Source organism: Salmo salar, chromosome ssa04 (assembly GCF_905237065.1).
Source record: "Salmo salar chromosome ssa04, Ssal_v3.1, whole genome shotgun sequence".
Classification (NCBI taxonomy): Eukaryota; Metazoa; Chordata; class Actinopteri; order Salmoniformes; family Salmonidae; genus Salmo; species Salmo salar.
Genome location: NC_059445.1, coordinates 57955847 through 57973523, shown reverse-complemented (window position 1 = coordinate 57973523; position 17677 = coordinate 57955847).

Here is a 17677-nt window from a genome sequence, read left to right as displayed (position 1 = left end):
TGGTCCTCGCTACATATTCGTCGACAAACCCACAGGCTCCAGGTGATCTTGTCACGTCCTGACCAGCAGAGGGCGTATTGCTTAGTCTTGGTCAGGATGTGGCAGGTGGTTTGTTTGTTTAATGTTGTGTTGGTGATTGGGACTTCCAATTGAAGGCAGGTGTGTATAGTTGCCTTTGATTGGAAGTCCTATATAGGTGTGTGTGTTTGTCTTTGGGGTTGTGGGGAATTGTTCTTGCACTGCGATTGCATAGCATGTAAGACTGTCCATGTTGTGAGTATCATTTATTGTTTTGTTTTCCGGTGGATGCTTTGCCTTTTACCATTAAAAGAAAATGAGTATCCACAATCCCGATGCGCCTTGGTCCTTCTCTCTCCCATGCGACATATTCGCCGAAGAGTACGACATATTCTGTGACAGATCTACAAGTCTTTGCTAGGTAAAGCTCCGCCTTATCTCAGTTCACTGGTCACCATAGCAACACCCATCTTTCCCTCGATCCTGACCAGTCTCCCAGTCCCTGGCACTGAAAAACATCCCCACAGTGTGATGCTGCCACCACCATGTTTCACCGTAGGGATGGTGCCAGGTTTCCTCCAGACGTGACGCTTGGCATTCAGGCCAAAGAGTTCTATGTTGGTTTCATCAGACCAGAGAATCTTGTTTCTCATGGTCTGAGAGTCCTTTAGGTGCCTTTTGGCAAACTCCAAGCTAGCTGTCATGTGCCTTTTACCGAGGAGTGGCTTCCGTCTGGCCAGCTCTAGGAAGAGTCTTGTTGGTTACAAACTTCTTCTATTTAAGAATAATGGAGGCCACTGTGTTCTTGGGGACCTTCAATACTGCAGAGTTTTTTGGTATCCTTCCCCAGATCACAAAAGCCGCGGCCCTTGCTACGCAAGGGGAACAACCACTTCAGGTCTCAGAGCGAGTGACGTCACTGATTAAAAAGCTATTAGCGCGCACCACCGCTAACTAACTAGCCATTTCACATCGGTTACACTCACCCCCCTTTTGACCTCCTTTTTTCCCGCAGCAACCAATGATCCGGGTCAACAGCATCAATGTAACAGTGTAGGTTCCGTCCCTCTCTTCGCCCCAACCTGGGCTCGAACCAGGGACCCTTGCACACATCAACAACTGACACCCACGAAGCATCGTTACCCATCACGCCACAAAAGCCGCGGCCCTTGCAACGCAAGGGGAACAACCACTTCAGGTCTCAGAGCGAGTGACGTCACTGATTGAAACGCTATTAGCGCGCACCACCGCTAACTAACTAGCCATTTCACATCGGTTACATAGGCTATATATTACATGTATTTGTTATTTTTTTAAATGTAGATGTTCCAAAGGTCAGCATCAGTGGCTTGTGTGGAAGCCAGAAGATGTTAATGTGTTTATGTTAATTAACGGTCAATTACCGTGAGACCGACAGTTATTTGATTGACAATCACCGGGTGACAAAATTTCGTGACCGCCATAGCCCTATACATGATAAACATTTTGGACTGGGAAGCAATTTTTTTAAGACAGAAGTTGATAGGTTTGTTGACATAATTAAAATACATTACCTTCCATAAATCCAACTGGTGGAGAATGTTGGGAGTGCTGTTTTCTCACAGCACAGGTGGCACAGAAATACTTATCTGAGCCACAATACCCACAGCACCATAAATCAGCCTCCTCAAAAACTCCACACATACTGCAGATCGTGTTGGGTGGAAGACATTCCAGTTCCACTGCAGGCATGTGGAGTAGCTCCCTCAACACCTTCCAGGCCTCAACATATCCACCTTCCTTTATTTATGCTGGTGGATGTGGAGGAGGTGCATCACTGCAGCTGGGCACAACTTCTGCTACAGAGGGAAACATCTGTTCTACTAGTACTTACTAGAGAGTAGTGACAATTGGTACTGAGTGGACTATCCTGGTTAAATTAAGTTGACGAGAACTGAACAGAGCAACTTTCTCACCAACCCAAGTTGATGGCAGGGGTGTTGGCGATGACAACTGATACAATGACAACTGATACATAGGACACATAATTATCTATCATAATTCATGACTAGTAGAGTTACTTTGCTTACACTTTATTTTCTTCTAGGGAATGTAAAGACGGTTATGGGTAGGAAGTTGTGCTTTGCATGGCCATAAGTATGAAATGGCTCCAGAGACAGGTGATGAAACATATTTGGGCTTCAACAAGCATGGGACAGGAATATATCGGGAATATTGGCTAATGGATGATTATTGTTGGAATTGTTATAATGTAATATCTAATACTTGCCTAGTCTAGTGGTTCTCAACTTTTTGGGTCATTATAGCCCCAATCACATCTTGCTCTGCCAATAATGCCCAGAAAGAACCGTCTCATATGCATTTGTAGGCATATTATCATATAAATGAGTCTTTCTAAGTACTCACTTTGGTTATTGGTTCCTGGTTGGGAACCACTGGCCTAATCTATCTACATAAGCCACATTAGGTCATGACTTTGTCTATCTGTTCCTTTCATCCCAATTGTCATCACATTTGATTGGCGTAAACAAAGGATAGGGGGATTTTCCACCATAAAACTTATACCAGTCATTTCATTTCTTTAAGCGAGTGATCAAGAGCACCTTCATGCTGAGTAACATACTGTAAGGCTTGGGTGTCGTACTGGAGGAATCAAATGCAGGAAGCAGCGATACAGGGTAGTGGCTTTAATAAGCACAACGGCTAAAACACAAGCCTTCCCAAAACAGCGATCAAAGCGCACAACAAAACAAGGTGCCCCAAACACAGGGGACAAAACACTGTTGGCGCAAACACACGCACTACTGCAAATTAAAAATCAGTGTCACCAAGCAAAGCAAACAGAGAAACAATCCCGCACAAAGAGCAGGCGGGCCTGCTGGCTAATAAAGCCCGCTAATCAGCTCAACTAGGAACAGGTGCACCTAATAACGAAAAGGGTGGAAAACAAAAAGGGAATCAGTGGCAGCTAGTAGGCCGGTGACGACGACCGCCGAGCGCCACCCGAGCAGGAGGGGGGGCCAGCTTCGGTAGGAGTCGTGACACATACAGTGCATTCGGAAAGTATTCAGACCTCTTTGATTTTTCCACATTTTGTTACGTTAAAGCCTTATTCTATAATGGATTAAATGATTTTTTTTTTAAATAAATAAATAAAAATAAACAAATACCTTATTTAGTTAAGTATTCAGACCCCTTGCTATGAGACTCGAAATTGAGCTCAGGTGCATCCTGTTTCCATTTTGTTCTTTTTTTATTTCACCTTTATTTAACCAGGTAGGCCAGTTGAGAACAAGTTCTCATTTACAACTGCGACCTGGCCAAGATAAAGCAAAGCAGTGCGACACAAACAACAACACAGAATTACACATGGAATAAAGAAACGTACAGTCAATAACACAATAGAAAAAAAGTCTATATACAGTGTGGGCAAATGGAGTGAGAAGTTAAGTCAATAAATAGGCCATAGTAGCAAAGTAATTACAATTGAGCAAATTAACACTGGAGTGATAGATGTGCAGATGATGATGTGCAAGTAGAAATACTGGTGTGCAAAAGAGCAAAAAAGTAAATAAAAACAATACGGGGACGAGGTAGGTAGATTGGATGGGCTATTTGCAGATTGACTATGTACAGCTGCAGCGATCGGTAAGCTGCTCAGATAGCTGATGTTAAAAGTTAGTGAGGGAGATATAAGTCTCCAAAGTCAGTGATTTTTGCAATTCATTCCAGTCATTGGCAGCAGAGAACTGGAAGGAAAGGTGGCCAAAGAGGTGTTGGCTTTGGGGATGACCAGTGAGATATACCTGCTGGAGCGCATGCTACGGGTGGGTGTTGTTATCATTGATCATCCTTGAGATGTTTGTACAACTTGATTGGAGTCCACATGTGGTACATTTAACTGATTGGATATGATTTGAAAAGGCACACAGTTGACAGTGCATTGTCAGAGCAAAAACCAAGTCATGAGGTCGAAGGAATTGTCCGTAGAGCTCCGAGACAGGATTGTGTTGAGGCACAGATCTGGGGAAGGATACCAAAAAACTCTGCAGTATTGAAGGTCCCCAAGAACACAGTGGCCTCCATTATTCTTAAATAGAAGAAGTTTGTAACCAACAAGACTCTTCCTAGAGCTGGCCAGACGGAAGTCACTCCTCGGTAAAAGGCACATGACAGCTAGCTTGGAGTTTGCCAAAAGGCACCTAAAGGACTCTCAGACCATGAGAAACAAGATTCTCTGGTCTGATGAAACCATGTTTGAACTCTTTGGCCTGTATGCCAAGCGTCACATCTGGAGGAAACCTGGCACCATCCCTACGGTGAAACATGGTGGTGGCAGCATCACACTGTGGGGATGTTTTTCAGTGCAAGGGACTGGGAGACTAGTCAGAATCAAGGGAAAGATGAATGGAGCAAAGTACAGAGAGATCCTTGATTTAAACCTGCTCCAGAGTGCTCAGGACCTCAGACTGGGGTGAAGGTTCACCTGGAGTGAAGGTTCACCAGCCAAAACAATGCAGAAGTGGCTTTGGGACAAGTCTTTGTCCTTGAGAGGCACAGCCTGAGCCGGACTTGAACCCGATCGAACATCTCTGGAAAGACCTGAAACATCTCTAGAGACCTGTGCAGCGAAGCTCTCCATCCAACCTGATAGAGCTTGAGAGGATCTGCAGAGAATAATGGGAGAAACTCCCTAAATACAGGTGTACCAAGCTTGTAGCGTCATACCCAAGAAGACTCGAGGCTATAATCACTGCCAACGGTGCTTCAACAAAGTACTGAGTAAAGGGTCTGAATACTTATGTAAATGTGTTTTTTTAGTTTTTTTTATACATTTGCAAAAATGTATAAAAATCAGTTTTTGCTTTGTAATTATGGGGTATTGTGTGTAATCAACTTAATCAATTTTAGAATAAGATTGTGACGTAACAAAATGTGGAAAAACTCAATTGGTCTGAATACTTTCCAATGCACTGTAGGCAACATCCTAATTCTCCACCCCTTTTCAGAAGTTTGCACTTGCACACACCCTGTCATGTATTTAAAATTATATGAACGGTGTAAGCATTGGCTAGGAGTTTAAATCCACACCAGAAAGTGTATTAATGAACGCGACTATAAATTCAGATCAAATTGCACAAAAAAATGTTTTCTCCTCTAGTACATATTAGCGGGCTATCCCGAGGTAAAAACACTTTTTTTTTTTTAAATCCATTACATTAGTTTTGTAAATCAGTTAAAAAAATAACCAGATTACGTACATTTGACGACATAACAAGTTATTATTGTTTTAGTTACAGTACAATAAAAATTGTTATTACCGCCACCAATTTATACGGGGTGTAATAAAAGCTGTGGTTGATACATTTTGCCTACTCGGAAATGACCATATGAAACGTTGTTTTGAACCTGGTACCCCTCTGTCTGATTCACATCGCGTGATTTATGATGATACTATAGTTCTCGATTATATCGACTGATTGGTTCTGTATGGGGTGACATTTCAATTAAAATATTATTCGTATTACCACCCCATGCCATTACGGAGGTCGCCATGTTGCATTTTCTTTTACGTCGTCAATACGTTTTGCTTTACGGCAAGGGCACGTCCAGTGTTGCCAACAAATTTTCAGGAGAAGTTGCTAGAGGCAGGTCGAGTTGTTGCTAAAAGTTGCTAAATTACGCTGTGACGTCATTGCGTGTTGACGTAATTAAGTAATAACGTAAAACTGCGTCATTACATAGAATACACAATAACGTTACTCAAATTGACTAATCGGGATATATTGTATAAAAAGACTTCTTTGTTTTTAGAATATTGGTTCCGAAATAATATCCTATTGGTGAGCCAACTGGTAAATGCAGAGGGTCTTTTACTCAGTTATAAGGAATTCTTATCACTATACAAGGTCCCTGTAACGCCTAAAGATTTTGCAATTGTTTTTGATGCCATTCCCTCAGGTGTTGCTTTATTATTCAGGAACATGTCAAGACCTGACCCTCAGAGCCTACCTTCCGTTGACCCTGTTTACTCATCAGAAGGAAAGATTTGTTTCTCTTTTGGTCCATTTAACAACAGAGCGATACGAACCTTGTTTCAGCAGGATGTTGTATCTATCTATACCGTATGTCATGACTTATTGGAATGGATTTATTGATAATATCTGTTGGAAAAAAGTTTGGATGTTGCCACACACATACCTACTTGTTAACAAAATGAAGGAAGTTTCCTTTAAAATGATTCATAAATATTATCCTGCCAACCACTATATGAAGAAGTTTAAGGAAAACATCAACTCAAATTGCTCCTTTTGTAATGACCACCCAGAAAGTGTTGCATCTTTTTTGGCATTGTATTCATGTGGGAGAACTGTGGCAAGACATCAGTAGATTTATAATTGAACACATTTATGAAGATCTTACACTATTGTGGAGAGATGTACTGCTTGGATTCTTGACCTTCGATAGAAATAAGCTGAAACATTTTTATGTAATTAATTTCATTATTCTTTTGGCCAAATTTCACAAATGCAAATTTACAAACAAAAAAAAACACATTTTCTTACCTTACAAAAATCAATTGAACTATATTTAAAGACAATTAAATACTCTACTAACAAAAAAGCTGTTAGAATTATAAGTGTATGTATGTCCCTTAAGGTCCTTGTGTAATGTGATATTGTACCCCCTAGCCCAATTGTCCATTGTATATTATTCATATATACTTGTGTTCCCACATGTACTTTGTTAGGGTTTGACCAACTATTTGTGTGCATATACTATATAATATAACAATTTGTTTGCATAACCTATATAATATAACACAGATGCTATAATGATAAGTTTATTAACTATAAGATAATTGAATACTGCTATATGTTAGAGGAAGTGGCTCATGTGATGGTGGGTCATGTGGAAAGAATGCTGATGCTGTAGAAACAGGATTGTCTGTAGAATAATAGCAATAACAGGATATGGGTGAAAGGTATATGCGGGGGGGTGTAAGGGTTTTAGAGAACTGTGCATTTTGCAGTCACAAGATGAGACATCCGCCAGAGACAACAGCTACGCCAGGAAACAGGAGTGCGTCTAGAGGTTGGGACCAACCTGCACGCCAACGATAGGCTGGAATAAGTCTAAACCATATTCTAGCCTCTACTATGACAGGCCCTCAGGGAGAGGGAACTAAGTCTGTCCAGTATTTAAGGAAGAACATGTGATGTCATTACCAGTTCTCTGTCTGCCCTGCGTGGTGATACAGAGATCCCGTATATACGAGCCACATATTTACCTTTCAAGTGTTTGTATTAATTAAAGTACAAAAAAATCAGAAGTTACTATGTGCTGATTATTTTGTTCTGATACCAGATTCGAATTGACGCAACTTAACAACTTCCTGTATTGATTTGTTGTTAATAAAATATATATATTTTTTTAAATAACATTTTTTTTTAAATACTGAAATTGACTGGCCATCTCGGCAAAAAATATGATTTGACATTTGTTAGTTTAGATTTGTTTGTTTATTAGCACATATTTTTATTTGCAAAAGTAATATAAACACAACACATTTTATATGATCAGATATTTTTATTTTTAAACACAACACATTGAATTATTGAACAATTACACATTACACATTATTGAGCAATTACATTTTATTTATTTTATCTTTAACTAGTAAACCTACACATTCTGAACAATTATAGTTTTAAGCAGTGTATTGGTAGTTAGTTAACATGCTACCTAACTGATCAACAATTATAGGTACAGGCTAATAACAAGGTAAATATGCTATCTTATTGAACAAGCAACTTAACTTAAATAATGATGTGTGCGCTAGGCATCGCTCTCCAGCTCTCTCCGGGTTGTTGTGCTGCTTGGCTGGCTAGCTGCTCAATGGTTTCCTCCAGATATTGCCACTGTTCTCGCTCACACTGCAGTGCACACTGCCACCATCAGCTGTGTGTCTCCGCCAGTTCCAGAAAGTCCACTCCTTGCATACGTACTATAAATATGATGAATCATAGATTGGCAAGGAAATCCTCTTTATCGTCACTGTCCAACTGCATTGTCACGGAGTTGGAACCAGCAGAAGAGGATGGAGTGGCCTTAAAGCTATATGCTGCTGTGGTGCCAAACTGCTGCAGAATTTCACTTGGTAGTTTATGCTGGTAACAGGTATCACCAGCTAGCTTCAGTCCATACCGCACCAGGAGTATGGAGTTGAGAGCCTGCAGTGACATTCTATTTCTTAACTTTGACTTGACCACACTCATTTGGCAGAACAGCTGTTCAACCTCTGCATTTGAGTGTGGCAAGGAGAGGGCAGCTTTGCATAGTTCTTCATAAGGATTTGACCCGGAAGAGTCCGTGTAGTTATTCACTTCACTCCAAAACTCGACAGTATTTTCAGTTGAGTCCCACCTAAACAGATGGATGTTTCTCCATTGGGAAGCAATTTTACAATTTGTTTGGGGCTGGTACCCCATTAGCTCAGCTACTTTAATAATTTCAGTGGTGCATTTATTGTGCTTTAGCGTTTCCTTAACACTGAACAAGGCCGTGTTTTCGCAAGGCGTCTAGGTTGTCTGGGAGCCTTGCTTGCAGCTCCTTGCTTAAAGCAACAATGTAGTTGATGCACTGTCTCCGAATGACCTTTTCGTCTTCTGGCGCTAGACTGAGTTGGTACACCGTGCTCTCGAAAAGGTACCCAAGGTATGGTAATGGACTGAGATGTCCATCAATGGCATCCTTCAGGACATCCATTTTTGCCATAGGGTTGACTACTCTGCTGCAAATTGATATTAAGAGGTGTACCAGATTGTCCAAAAGCTTGACAGGATCTGTTTGCTCTCCCTCAACTGACTTCACTGCAACTTGTACGTCGGACAGGAATGATTTCAAGAATGTCAGGTAGACATAGTTGGTCTTGTCCATGTACATGGCGTGGAGCACATCAGCCATGTAGCAATGCTCACTGGCATTGGTCAGCTCAAAGTGGAGTTTCAGTTCTTCCCACTGGCTCAATATACGAGTTACCGCAGGCTCAATCGATAGCCAACGTGTGGCACACACTTTGGTGATCTGCAGGGGTTTCTGGCCACAATAAATGATGGCGTACACTGCTTTGTACAATTGTTTCCCCGTTTTGGGGAAATCGAAAACCAGTTGTAGGTTTCCCTGATTAAGTACTCAACATTCCTAGGGATGGTTTCTTTGGATGCTGCACTGACAGCCAATTGTAAAGAATGGCATACACAGCGGATGAGTACCAAATTGGGCAATGCACATTCTTCCTTTAAAATCTTGTGCACCCCGTTTTTTTAAGGTTTTAGTTTTTTTTAAGGTTACACTTCTCAAGAAACTCAACTACCGCCTTTGCTATTGATCTGGCATCGTCCCCCTCCAATTCAACCAGCCCGAGCAATGTGGACACAATGGTTATTTTTTTAGCACTGAATTACCAAATCACCACACCCAGGTATTTTGAGACACTGACATCAGTGGACTCATCCAAAAGGAGACTGAACTTCTCATCCCCCACATTTGATGTTACCCTTTTGAGAAAATAAGGAGCCAGTACTCCCCTAATCATTTCTGCGCATTTGATGCGGTGCATTTGGAAGTTTGCTGCCACAGAATCTGAAAAGGCAGCTTTGCAAGCAATACCTAAATGGTCTCATGCTAGTAGCGAACAATGCTCCGCAATGGTCATTGCAGTAGTAGCTTCTGCACTTTTGCAGTTATCCACTTTCTTAACCAACTGTGGTAATGTAGACTGTGTTGCGGGGTTGTACGGTTTTGATTTATTTATATGCTTTGCTGTAGCAAATGTCATACATTGTTGCAAGCATATCTGATTTGCAGTACATACAGTATGCCTGACAAACATCCCAATTAGCCACCCATTAAATTCAGATACTGACTCCCATTGTATTTCTGTACAATTTTGATTGAGACATGTTGATTGATGTAAGTTCTGTTCAAGATCAAACTTTCATGACCAACTACATTCATTGGGTTTGTCTCGTCGAACGCATAATCCTGCTGATGCAGTCAGCCAACAATAATTTGCAATTTGCTGAAATTGCTGCTGGCCTACTGCTGCCTGTGCACGAGCTGAACACCTGCTGCTGACGTCACTCACAATGCACTTTTGCAGCCAGGCACGTGTGTTGTGACCGAGTGTGTGACAGAGAAATTTAGAGGGAAAATGCATGCATTTTAGCGTTTGAGTCACTTTTCAAAAGTTGCTAAAAATTCCAAATACATTTTTTTAAATAGGTGCTGTTTGGGAAAAAAAAGTTGCCAGGGTAGTCTGAAAAGTTGCTAAATCTAGCATCAAAATTGCTAAATTGGCATCACTGGGCACGTCTCGTCAAAGACAGTACAGTATGAAGATATACAGTTTGAAGATAGGCTAAAACCAAATACTTTTCCAATGGGAACAAATGAGTCATAGTGGACAGAACAAGCAAGGAGGTGGGCAGAGCCAAGCAAGAGCTAGCGAAATCCCACTGGTGCGTTCTAGCATTCAACTGCATATTTCCTGGGAGGGGCGTTTGCAAAGGGTAAAGTCTACAAAACGTAGTCCACTCTGGAAACAACAAACTGTATTGAAATCAAATGTTTAATGATGAGAACATTTCAGAATGTTGGCCCAAATCTATCTCGCTCCATCTTCTCCCACTTTAGGCCAGTGGGCTTCCTCTCTCTACCATATTTCAAATGATATTTGTCACATGTGCCGAATACAACAGGTGACACTGGCCATATTCAGCTGGTGTCGAGTGTTCGTAAATTAATCAGTTATTCTGCACTCTCGAATTAACAAATACCATAACACTTAGCTAAGAATGACATATAGTTAATATACTGGCAAGTTCGATGTATTGGTACTAGCCAATGACCGTTAGGTAGATAGCTAACATCACTCGGGAGCCCCAAGTTTTACTTTTTTATTTAACTAGGCAAGTCAGTTGAGAACAAATTCTTACTTACAATGACGGCCTAACAAAAGGCAAATGCCTCCTGCGGGGATGGGGGCTGGGATTAAAAATGTATTAAATTAAAATATAGGACAATACACACGTCACGACAAGAGAGACCTAAAACGACAACATAGCATGGTAGCAACACAAAACAGCGTACAAACATTGTTGGGCACAGACAACAGCACAATGGGCAAGAAGGTAGAGACTACAATAGTACTGCTTTAATGATATGCTGTGGTTCGTGAGGATAGCGTAGCTAACATGAAAAGTCAATACTTTATTACATTGCTCAACCTTTCTTAACATTTGTCATAATTGTCAGCAATGAAATTGTATACGCTATCGTCGGACTTCGGCTGCATATTTTCCACCATTTTCTTGAAATCTGAAACCGTTGTGAAGTCACGCCCTTCTCTGAAGAATTACATTTACATTTACGTCATTTAGCAGACGCTCTTATCCAGAGTGACTTACATATTGGTGCATTCACCTTATGATATCCAGTGGAACAGCCACTTTACAATAGTACATCTATATCGTTTTATTTTGGGGGGTGGGGGGGGGGGGGTAGAAGGATTACTTTATCCTATCCCAGGTATTCCTTAAAGAGGTGGGGTTTCAGGTGTCTCCGGAAGGTGGTGATTGACTCCGCTGTCCTGGCGTCGTGAGGGAGCTTGTTCCACCATTGGGTGCCAGAGCAGCGAACAGTTTTGACTGGGCTGATCGGGAACTGTGCTTCCGCAGAGGTAGGGGGGCCAGCAGGCCAGAGGTGGATGAACGCAGTGCCCTTGTTTGGGTGTAGGGACTGATCAGAGCCTGAAGGTACGGAGGTGCCGTTCCCCTCACAGCTCCGTAGGCAAGCACCATGGTCTTGTAGCAGATGCGAGCTTCAACTGGAAGCCAGTGGAGTGTGCGGAGGAGCAGGGTGACGTGAGAGAACTTGGGAAGGTTGAACACCAGACGGGCTGCGGCGTTCTGGATGAGTTGTAGGGGTTTAATGGCACAGGCAGTCAGCCCCGCCAACAGCGAGTTGCAGTAATCCAGACGGGAGATGACAAGTGCCTGGATTAGGACCTGCGCCGCTTCCTGTGTAAGGCAGGGTCGTACTCTGCGAATGTTGTAGAGGATGAACCTACAGGATCGGGTCACCGCCTTGATGTTAGCGGAGAACGACAGGGTGTTGTCCAGGGTCACGCCCAGGCTCTTAGCACTCTGGGAGGAGGACAGAATGGAGTTGTCAACCGTGATGGCGAGATCATGGAATGGGCAGTCCTTCCCCGGGAGGAAGAGCAGCTCCGTCTTGCCGAGGTTCAGCTTGAGGTGGTGATCCGTCATCCACACTGATGTCTGCCAGACATGCAGAGATGCGATTCGCCACCTGGTTATCAGAAGGGGGAAAGGAGAAGATTAATTGTTTGTCGTCTGCGTAGCAATGATAGGAGAGACCATGTGAGGATATGACAGAGCCAAGTGACTTGTTGTATAGCGAGAATAGGAGAGGGCCTAGAACTGAGCCTGGGGGACACCAGTGGTGAGAGCATGTGGTGTGGAGACGGATTCTCGCCACGCCACCTAATAGGAGCGACCTGTCAGGTAGGACGCAATCCAAGAGTAAGCCGCTCCGGCGATGCCCAACTCAGAGAGGGTGGAGAGGAGGATCTGATGGTTCACAGTATCAAAGGCAGCAGATAGGTCTAGAAGGATGAGAGCAGAGGAGAGAGAGTTAGCTTTAGCAGTGCGGAGAGCCTCCGTGACACAGAGAAGAGCAGTCTCAGTTGAATGACCAGTCTTGAAACCTGACTGATTTGGATCAAAAAGGGCATTCTGAGAGAGACAGCAAGAGAGCTGGACAAGGACGGCACGCTCAAGAGTTTTGGAGAGAAAAGAAAGAAGGGATACTGGTCTGTAGTTGTTGACATCGGAGGGATCGAGTGTAGGTTTTTTGAGAAGGGGTGCAACTCTCACTCTCTTGAAGACAGAAGGGACATAGCCAGCGGTCAGGGATGAGTTGATGAGCGAGGTGAGGTAAGGGAGAAGGTCTCCGGAGATGGTCCAGAGAAGAGAGGAAAGGATAGGGTCAAGCGGGCAGGTTGTTGGGTGGCTGGCCATCACAAGTCGCAAGATTTCATCTGGAGAGAGAGGGGAGAAAGAGGTCAAAGCATAGGGTGTCGTTTGACTTTACAAACGAGGATCGGATGTTGTCAACCTTCTTTTCAAAATGGTTGACGAAGTCATCCGCAGAGGGGGGGGGGGAGGATTCAGGAGGGAGGAGAAGGTGGCAAAGAGCTTCCTAGGGTTAGAGGCAGATGCTTGGAATTTAGAGTGGTAGAAAGTGGCTTTAGCAGCAGAAACAGAGGAAGAAAATGTAGAGAGGAGGGAGTGAAAAGATGCCAGGTCCGCAGGGAGGCTAGTTTTCCTCCATTTCCGCTCGGCTGCCCGGAGCCCTGTTCTGTGAGCTCGCAATGAGTCATCAAGCCACGGAGCAGGAGGGGAGGACCGAGCCGGCTGGGAGGATAGGGGACATAGAGTCAAAGGATGCAGAAAGGGAGGAGAGGAGGGTTGAGGAGGCAGAATCAGGAGATTGGTTGGAGAAGGTTTGAGCAGAGGGAAGAGATGATAGGATGGAAGAGGAGAGAGTAGCAGGAGAGAGAGAGCGAAGGTTGCAACGGCACAATACCATCTGAGTAGGGGCAGAGTGAGTAGTGTTGGAGGATAGCGAGAGGGAAAAGGATACAAGGTAGTGGTCGGAGACTTGGAGGGGAGTTGCAGTGAGATTAGTAGAAGAACAGCATCTAGTAAAGATGAGGTCAAGCGTATTGCCTGCCTTGTGAGTAGGGGGGGACGGTGAGAGGGTGAGGTCAAAAGAGGAGCGGAGTGGAAAGAAGGACGCAGAGAGAAATGAGTCAAAGGTAGACGTAGGGAGGTTAAAGTCACCCAGAACTGTTTGGGGTGAGCCATCCTCAGGAAAGGAACTTATCAAGGCGTCAAGCTCATTGATGAACTCTCCAAGGGATCCTGGAGGGCGATAAATGATAAGGATGTTAAGCTTGAATAGGCTAGTGACTGTGACAGCATGGAATTCAAAGGAGGAGATAGACAGATGGGTCAGGGGAGAAAGAGAGAATGTCCACTTGGGAGAGATGAGGATTCCAGTGCCACCACCCCGCTGACCAGAGAGCAGTAGGAGTAGCAGTGTTTGCTGTGGTAATCCATGTTTCCGTCAGCGCCAAGAAGTCGAGGGACTGGAGGGTAGCATAGGCTGAGATGAACTCTGCCTTGTTGGCCGCAGACCAGCAGTTCCAGAGGCTGTCGGAGAACTGGAACTCCACGTTGTTCGTGCGCGCTGGGACCACCAGGTTAGAGTGGCAGCGGCCATGCGGTGTGAAGCATTTGTATGGCCTGTGCAGAGAGGAGAGAACAGGGATAGACAGACACATGGTTGACAGGTTACAGGAGAGGCTACGCTAATGCAAAGGAGATTGGAATGAACACTCAATGACACTCAAATATAACTTTCCAACTTCCACTTAGAAATTATAATTGATGTAAACTACAGTGGTTCAATGTTTCCAGGAATAGGCTCAAACTTTGTTTATTCAGCTAGATAGCTTGGTACAGTATTCTTCCGTGAAACCCACCCAGTGCACCGTATCCTATGATGCCGTAGCTAGCTAGCATGCTAGCATCCAATAACACACGGTTAGCACCAATACTTGGTTACAACAAACTACCAATGGATCGTCCGTGTCTTGTTCCTTTCATAACGCAGAAGTGATTAAATGTTGGCTAGCTAACACAAAGTCAGTCCTGCTAGATACACAAGTGGACTACACATCTCGAATAATTAGCATTATGGGCCCTAAAAGCATGTAAATAGTGTGCACTGCTTGAATACTTCGTATGTTAGCGTATTTAGTACGATATCCATGCTATAACCAATAAGCATACTACATACTCAAATAGTCACAAATAGTATGGTTAGTGCAGTTAGTATAAGTATTCGAACACAGCTCGCGTTTAGCCTATCTTCATACTGTACTGTCTTTGGTGTGGTTTTGTTTTAGCTCACTTGGTAGAGCATGGTGTTTGCAACACCAGGGTTGTGGGTTCGATTCCCACGGGGGACCAGTACGGAGAATAAATGTATGAAATGTATGCATTCACTACTGTAATTCACTCTGGATAAGAGCGTCTGCTAAATGACTAAAATGTAAAATGCAAATGTTTTATCATTGTTAAAATCTTCATATACAAATCAAACTTCAAATCAAATGTATTTATATAGCCCTTCTTACATCAGCTGATATATCAAAGTGCTGTAGCGAAACCCAGCCTAAAACCCCAAACAGCAAGCAATGCCGGTGTAGAAGCACGGTGGCTAGGAAAAACTCCCTAGAAAGGCCAAAACCTAGGACGAAACCTAGAGAGGAACCAGGCTATGAGGGGTGGCCAGTCCTCTTCTGGCTGTGGCGGGTGGAGATTATAACAGAACATGGCCAAGATGTTCAAATGTTCATAAATGACCAGCATGGTCAAATAATAGTAATCACAGTGAACAGGTCAGGGTTCCATAGCCGCAGGCAGAACAGTTGAAACTGGAGCAGCAGCACGGCCAGGTGGACTGGGGACAACAAGGAGTCAACATGCCAGGTAGTCCTGAGGCATGGTCCTAGGGCTCAGGTTCTCCGAGAGAGAGAAAGAGAGAATTAGAGAGAGCATACTTAAATTCACACAGGACACCGGATAAGACAGGAGAAATACTCCAGATATAACAGACTGACCCTAGCCCCCCGACACAAACTATTGCAGCATAAATGCTGGAGGCTGAGACAGGAGGGGTCAGGAGACACTGTGGCCCCATCCGATGATACCCCCGGACAGGGCCAAACAGGCAGGATATAACCCCACCGAGTATAGCCCACAAAGATCTCCGCCACGGCACAACCGAAGGGGGGGCGCCAACCCAGACAGGAAGACCACATCAGTGACTCAACCCACTCAAGTGACGCACCCCTCCTAGGGACGGCATGGAAGAGCACCAGTAAGCCAGTGACTCAGCCCCTGTAATAGGGTTAGAGGCAGAGAATCCCAGTGAAGAGAGGGGAACCGGCCAGGCAGAGACAGCAAGGGCGGTTCGTTGCTCCAGTGCCTTTCCGTTCACCTTCAGACTACACTCAATCATAGGACCTACTGAAGAGACGAGTCTTCGTTAAAGACTTAAAGGTTGAGACCGAGTCTGCGTCTCTTACATGGGTAGGCAGACCATTCCATTAAAATGGAGCTCTATAGGAGAAAGCCCTACCTCCAGCTGTTTGCTTAGAAATTCTAGGGACAATTAGGAGGCCTGCGTCTTGTGACCGTAGCATATATGTAGGTATGTACGGCAGGACCAAATTTTATTTATTTTATTTATTTCACCTTTATTTAACCAGGTAGGCAAGTTGAGAACAAGTTCTCATTTACAATTGCGACCTGGCCAAGATAAAGCAAAGCAGTTCGACAACATACAACAACACAGAGTTACACATGGAGTAAAACAAATATACAGTCAATAATACAGTAGAAAAATAAGTCTATGTACAATGTGAGCAAATGAGGAGAGATAAGGGAGGTAAAGGCAAAAAATAAAATAAATAAATATATAAAATAAAAAATAAAGGTCCATGGTGGCAAAGTAAATACAATATAGCAAGTAAAACACTGGAATGGTAGATTTGTAGTAGAAGAAAGTGCAAAGTAGAAATAGAGTTAATGGGGTGCAAAGGAGCAAAATAAAAAAATAAAATACAGTAGGGGAAGAGATAGTTGTTTGGGCTAAATTATAGATGGGCTATGTACAGGTGCAGTGATCTGTGAGCTGCTCTGACAGCTGGTGCTTAAAGCTAGTGAGGGAGATAAGTGTTTCCAGTTTCAGAGATTTTTGTAGTTCGTTCCAGTCATTGGCAGCAGAGAACTGGAAAGAGAGACGGCCAAAGGAGGAATTGGCTTTGGGGGTGACCAGAGAGATATACCTGCTGGAGCGCGTGCTACAGGTGGGTGCTGCTATGGTGACCAGTGAGCGGAGATAAGGGGTGGACTTTACCTAGCAGGGTCTTGTAGATGACCTGGAGCCAGTGGGTTTGGTGACGATTATGAAGCGAAGGCCAGCCAATGAGAGCGTACAGGTCGCAGTGGTGGGTAGTATATGGGGCTTTGGTGACAAAACGGATGGCACTGTGATAGACTACATCCAGTTTGTTGAGTAGGGTATTGGAGGCTATTTTGTAAATGACATCACCAAAGTCGAGGATCGGTAGGATGGTCAGTTTTACGAGGGTATGTTTGGCAGCATGAGTGAAGGATGATTTGTTGCGAAATAGGAAGCAAATTCTTGATTTAACTTTGGATTGGAGATGTTTGATGTGTCTGGAAGGAGAGTTTACAGTCTAACCAGACACCTAGGTATTTGTAGTTGTCCACATATTCTAAGTCAGAAGCGTCCAGAGTAGTGATGCAGGACAGGCGGGCAGGTGCGGGCAGCGATCGGTTGAAGAGCATGCATTTAGTTTTACTTGTATTTAGGAGCAGTTGGAGGCCACGGAAGGAGAGTTGTATGGCATTGAAGCTCGTCTGGAGGGTTGTTAACACAGTGTCCAAAGAAGGGCCAGAAGTATACAGAATGG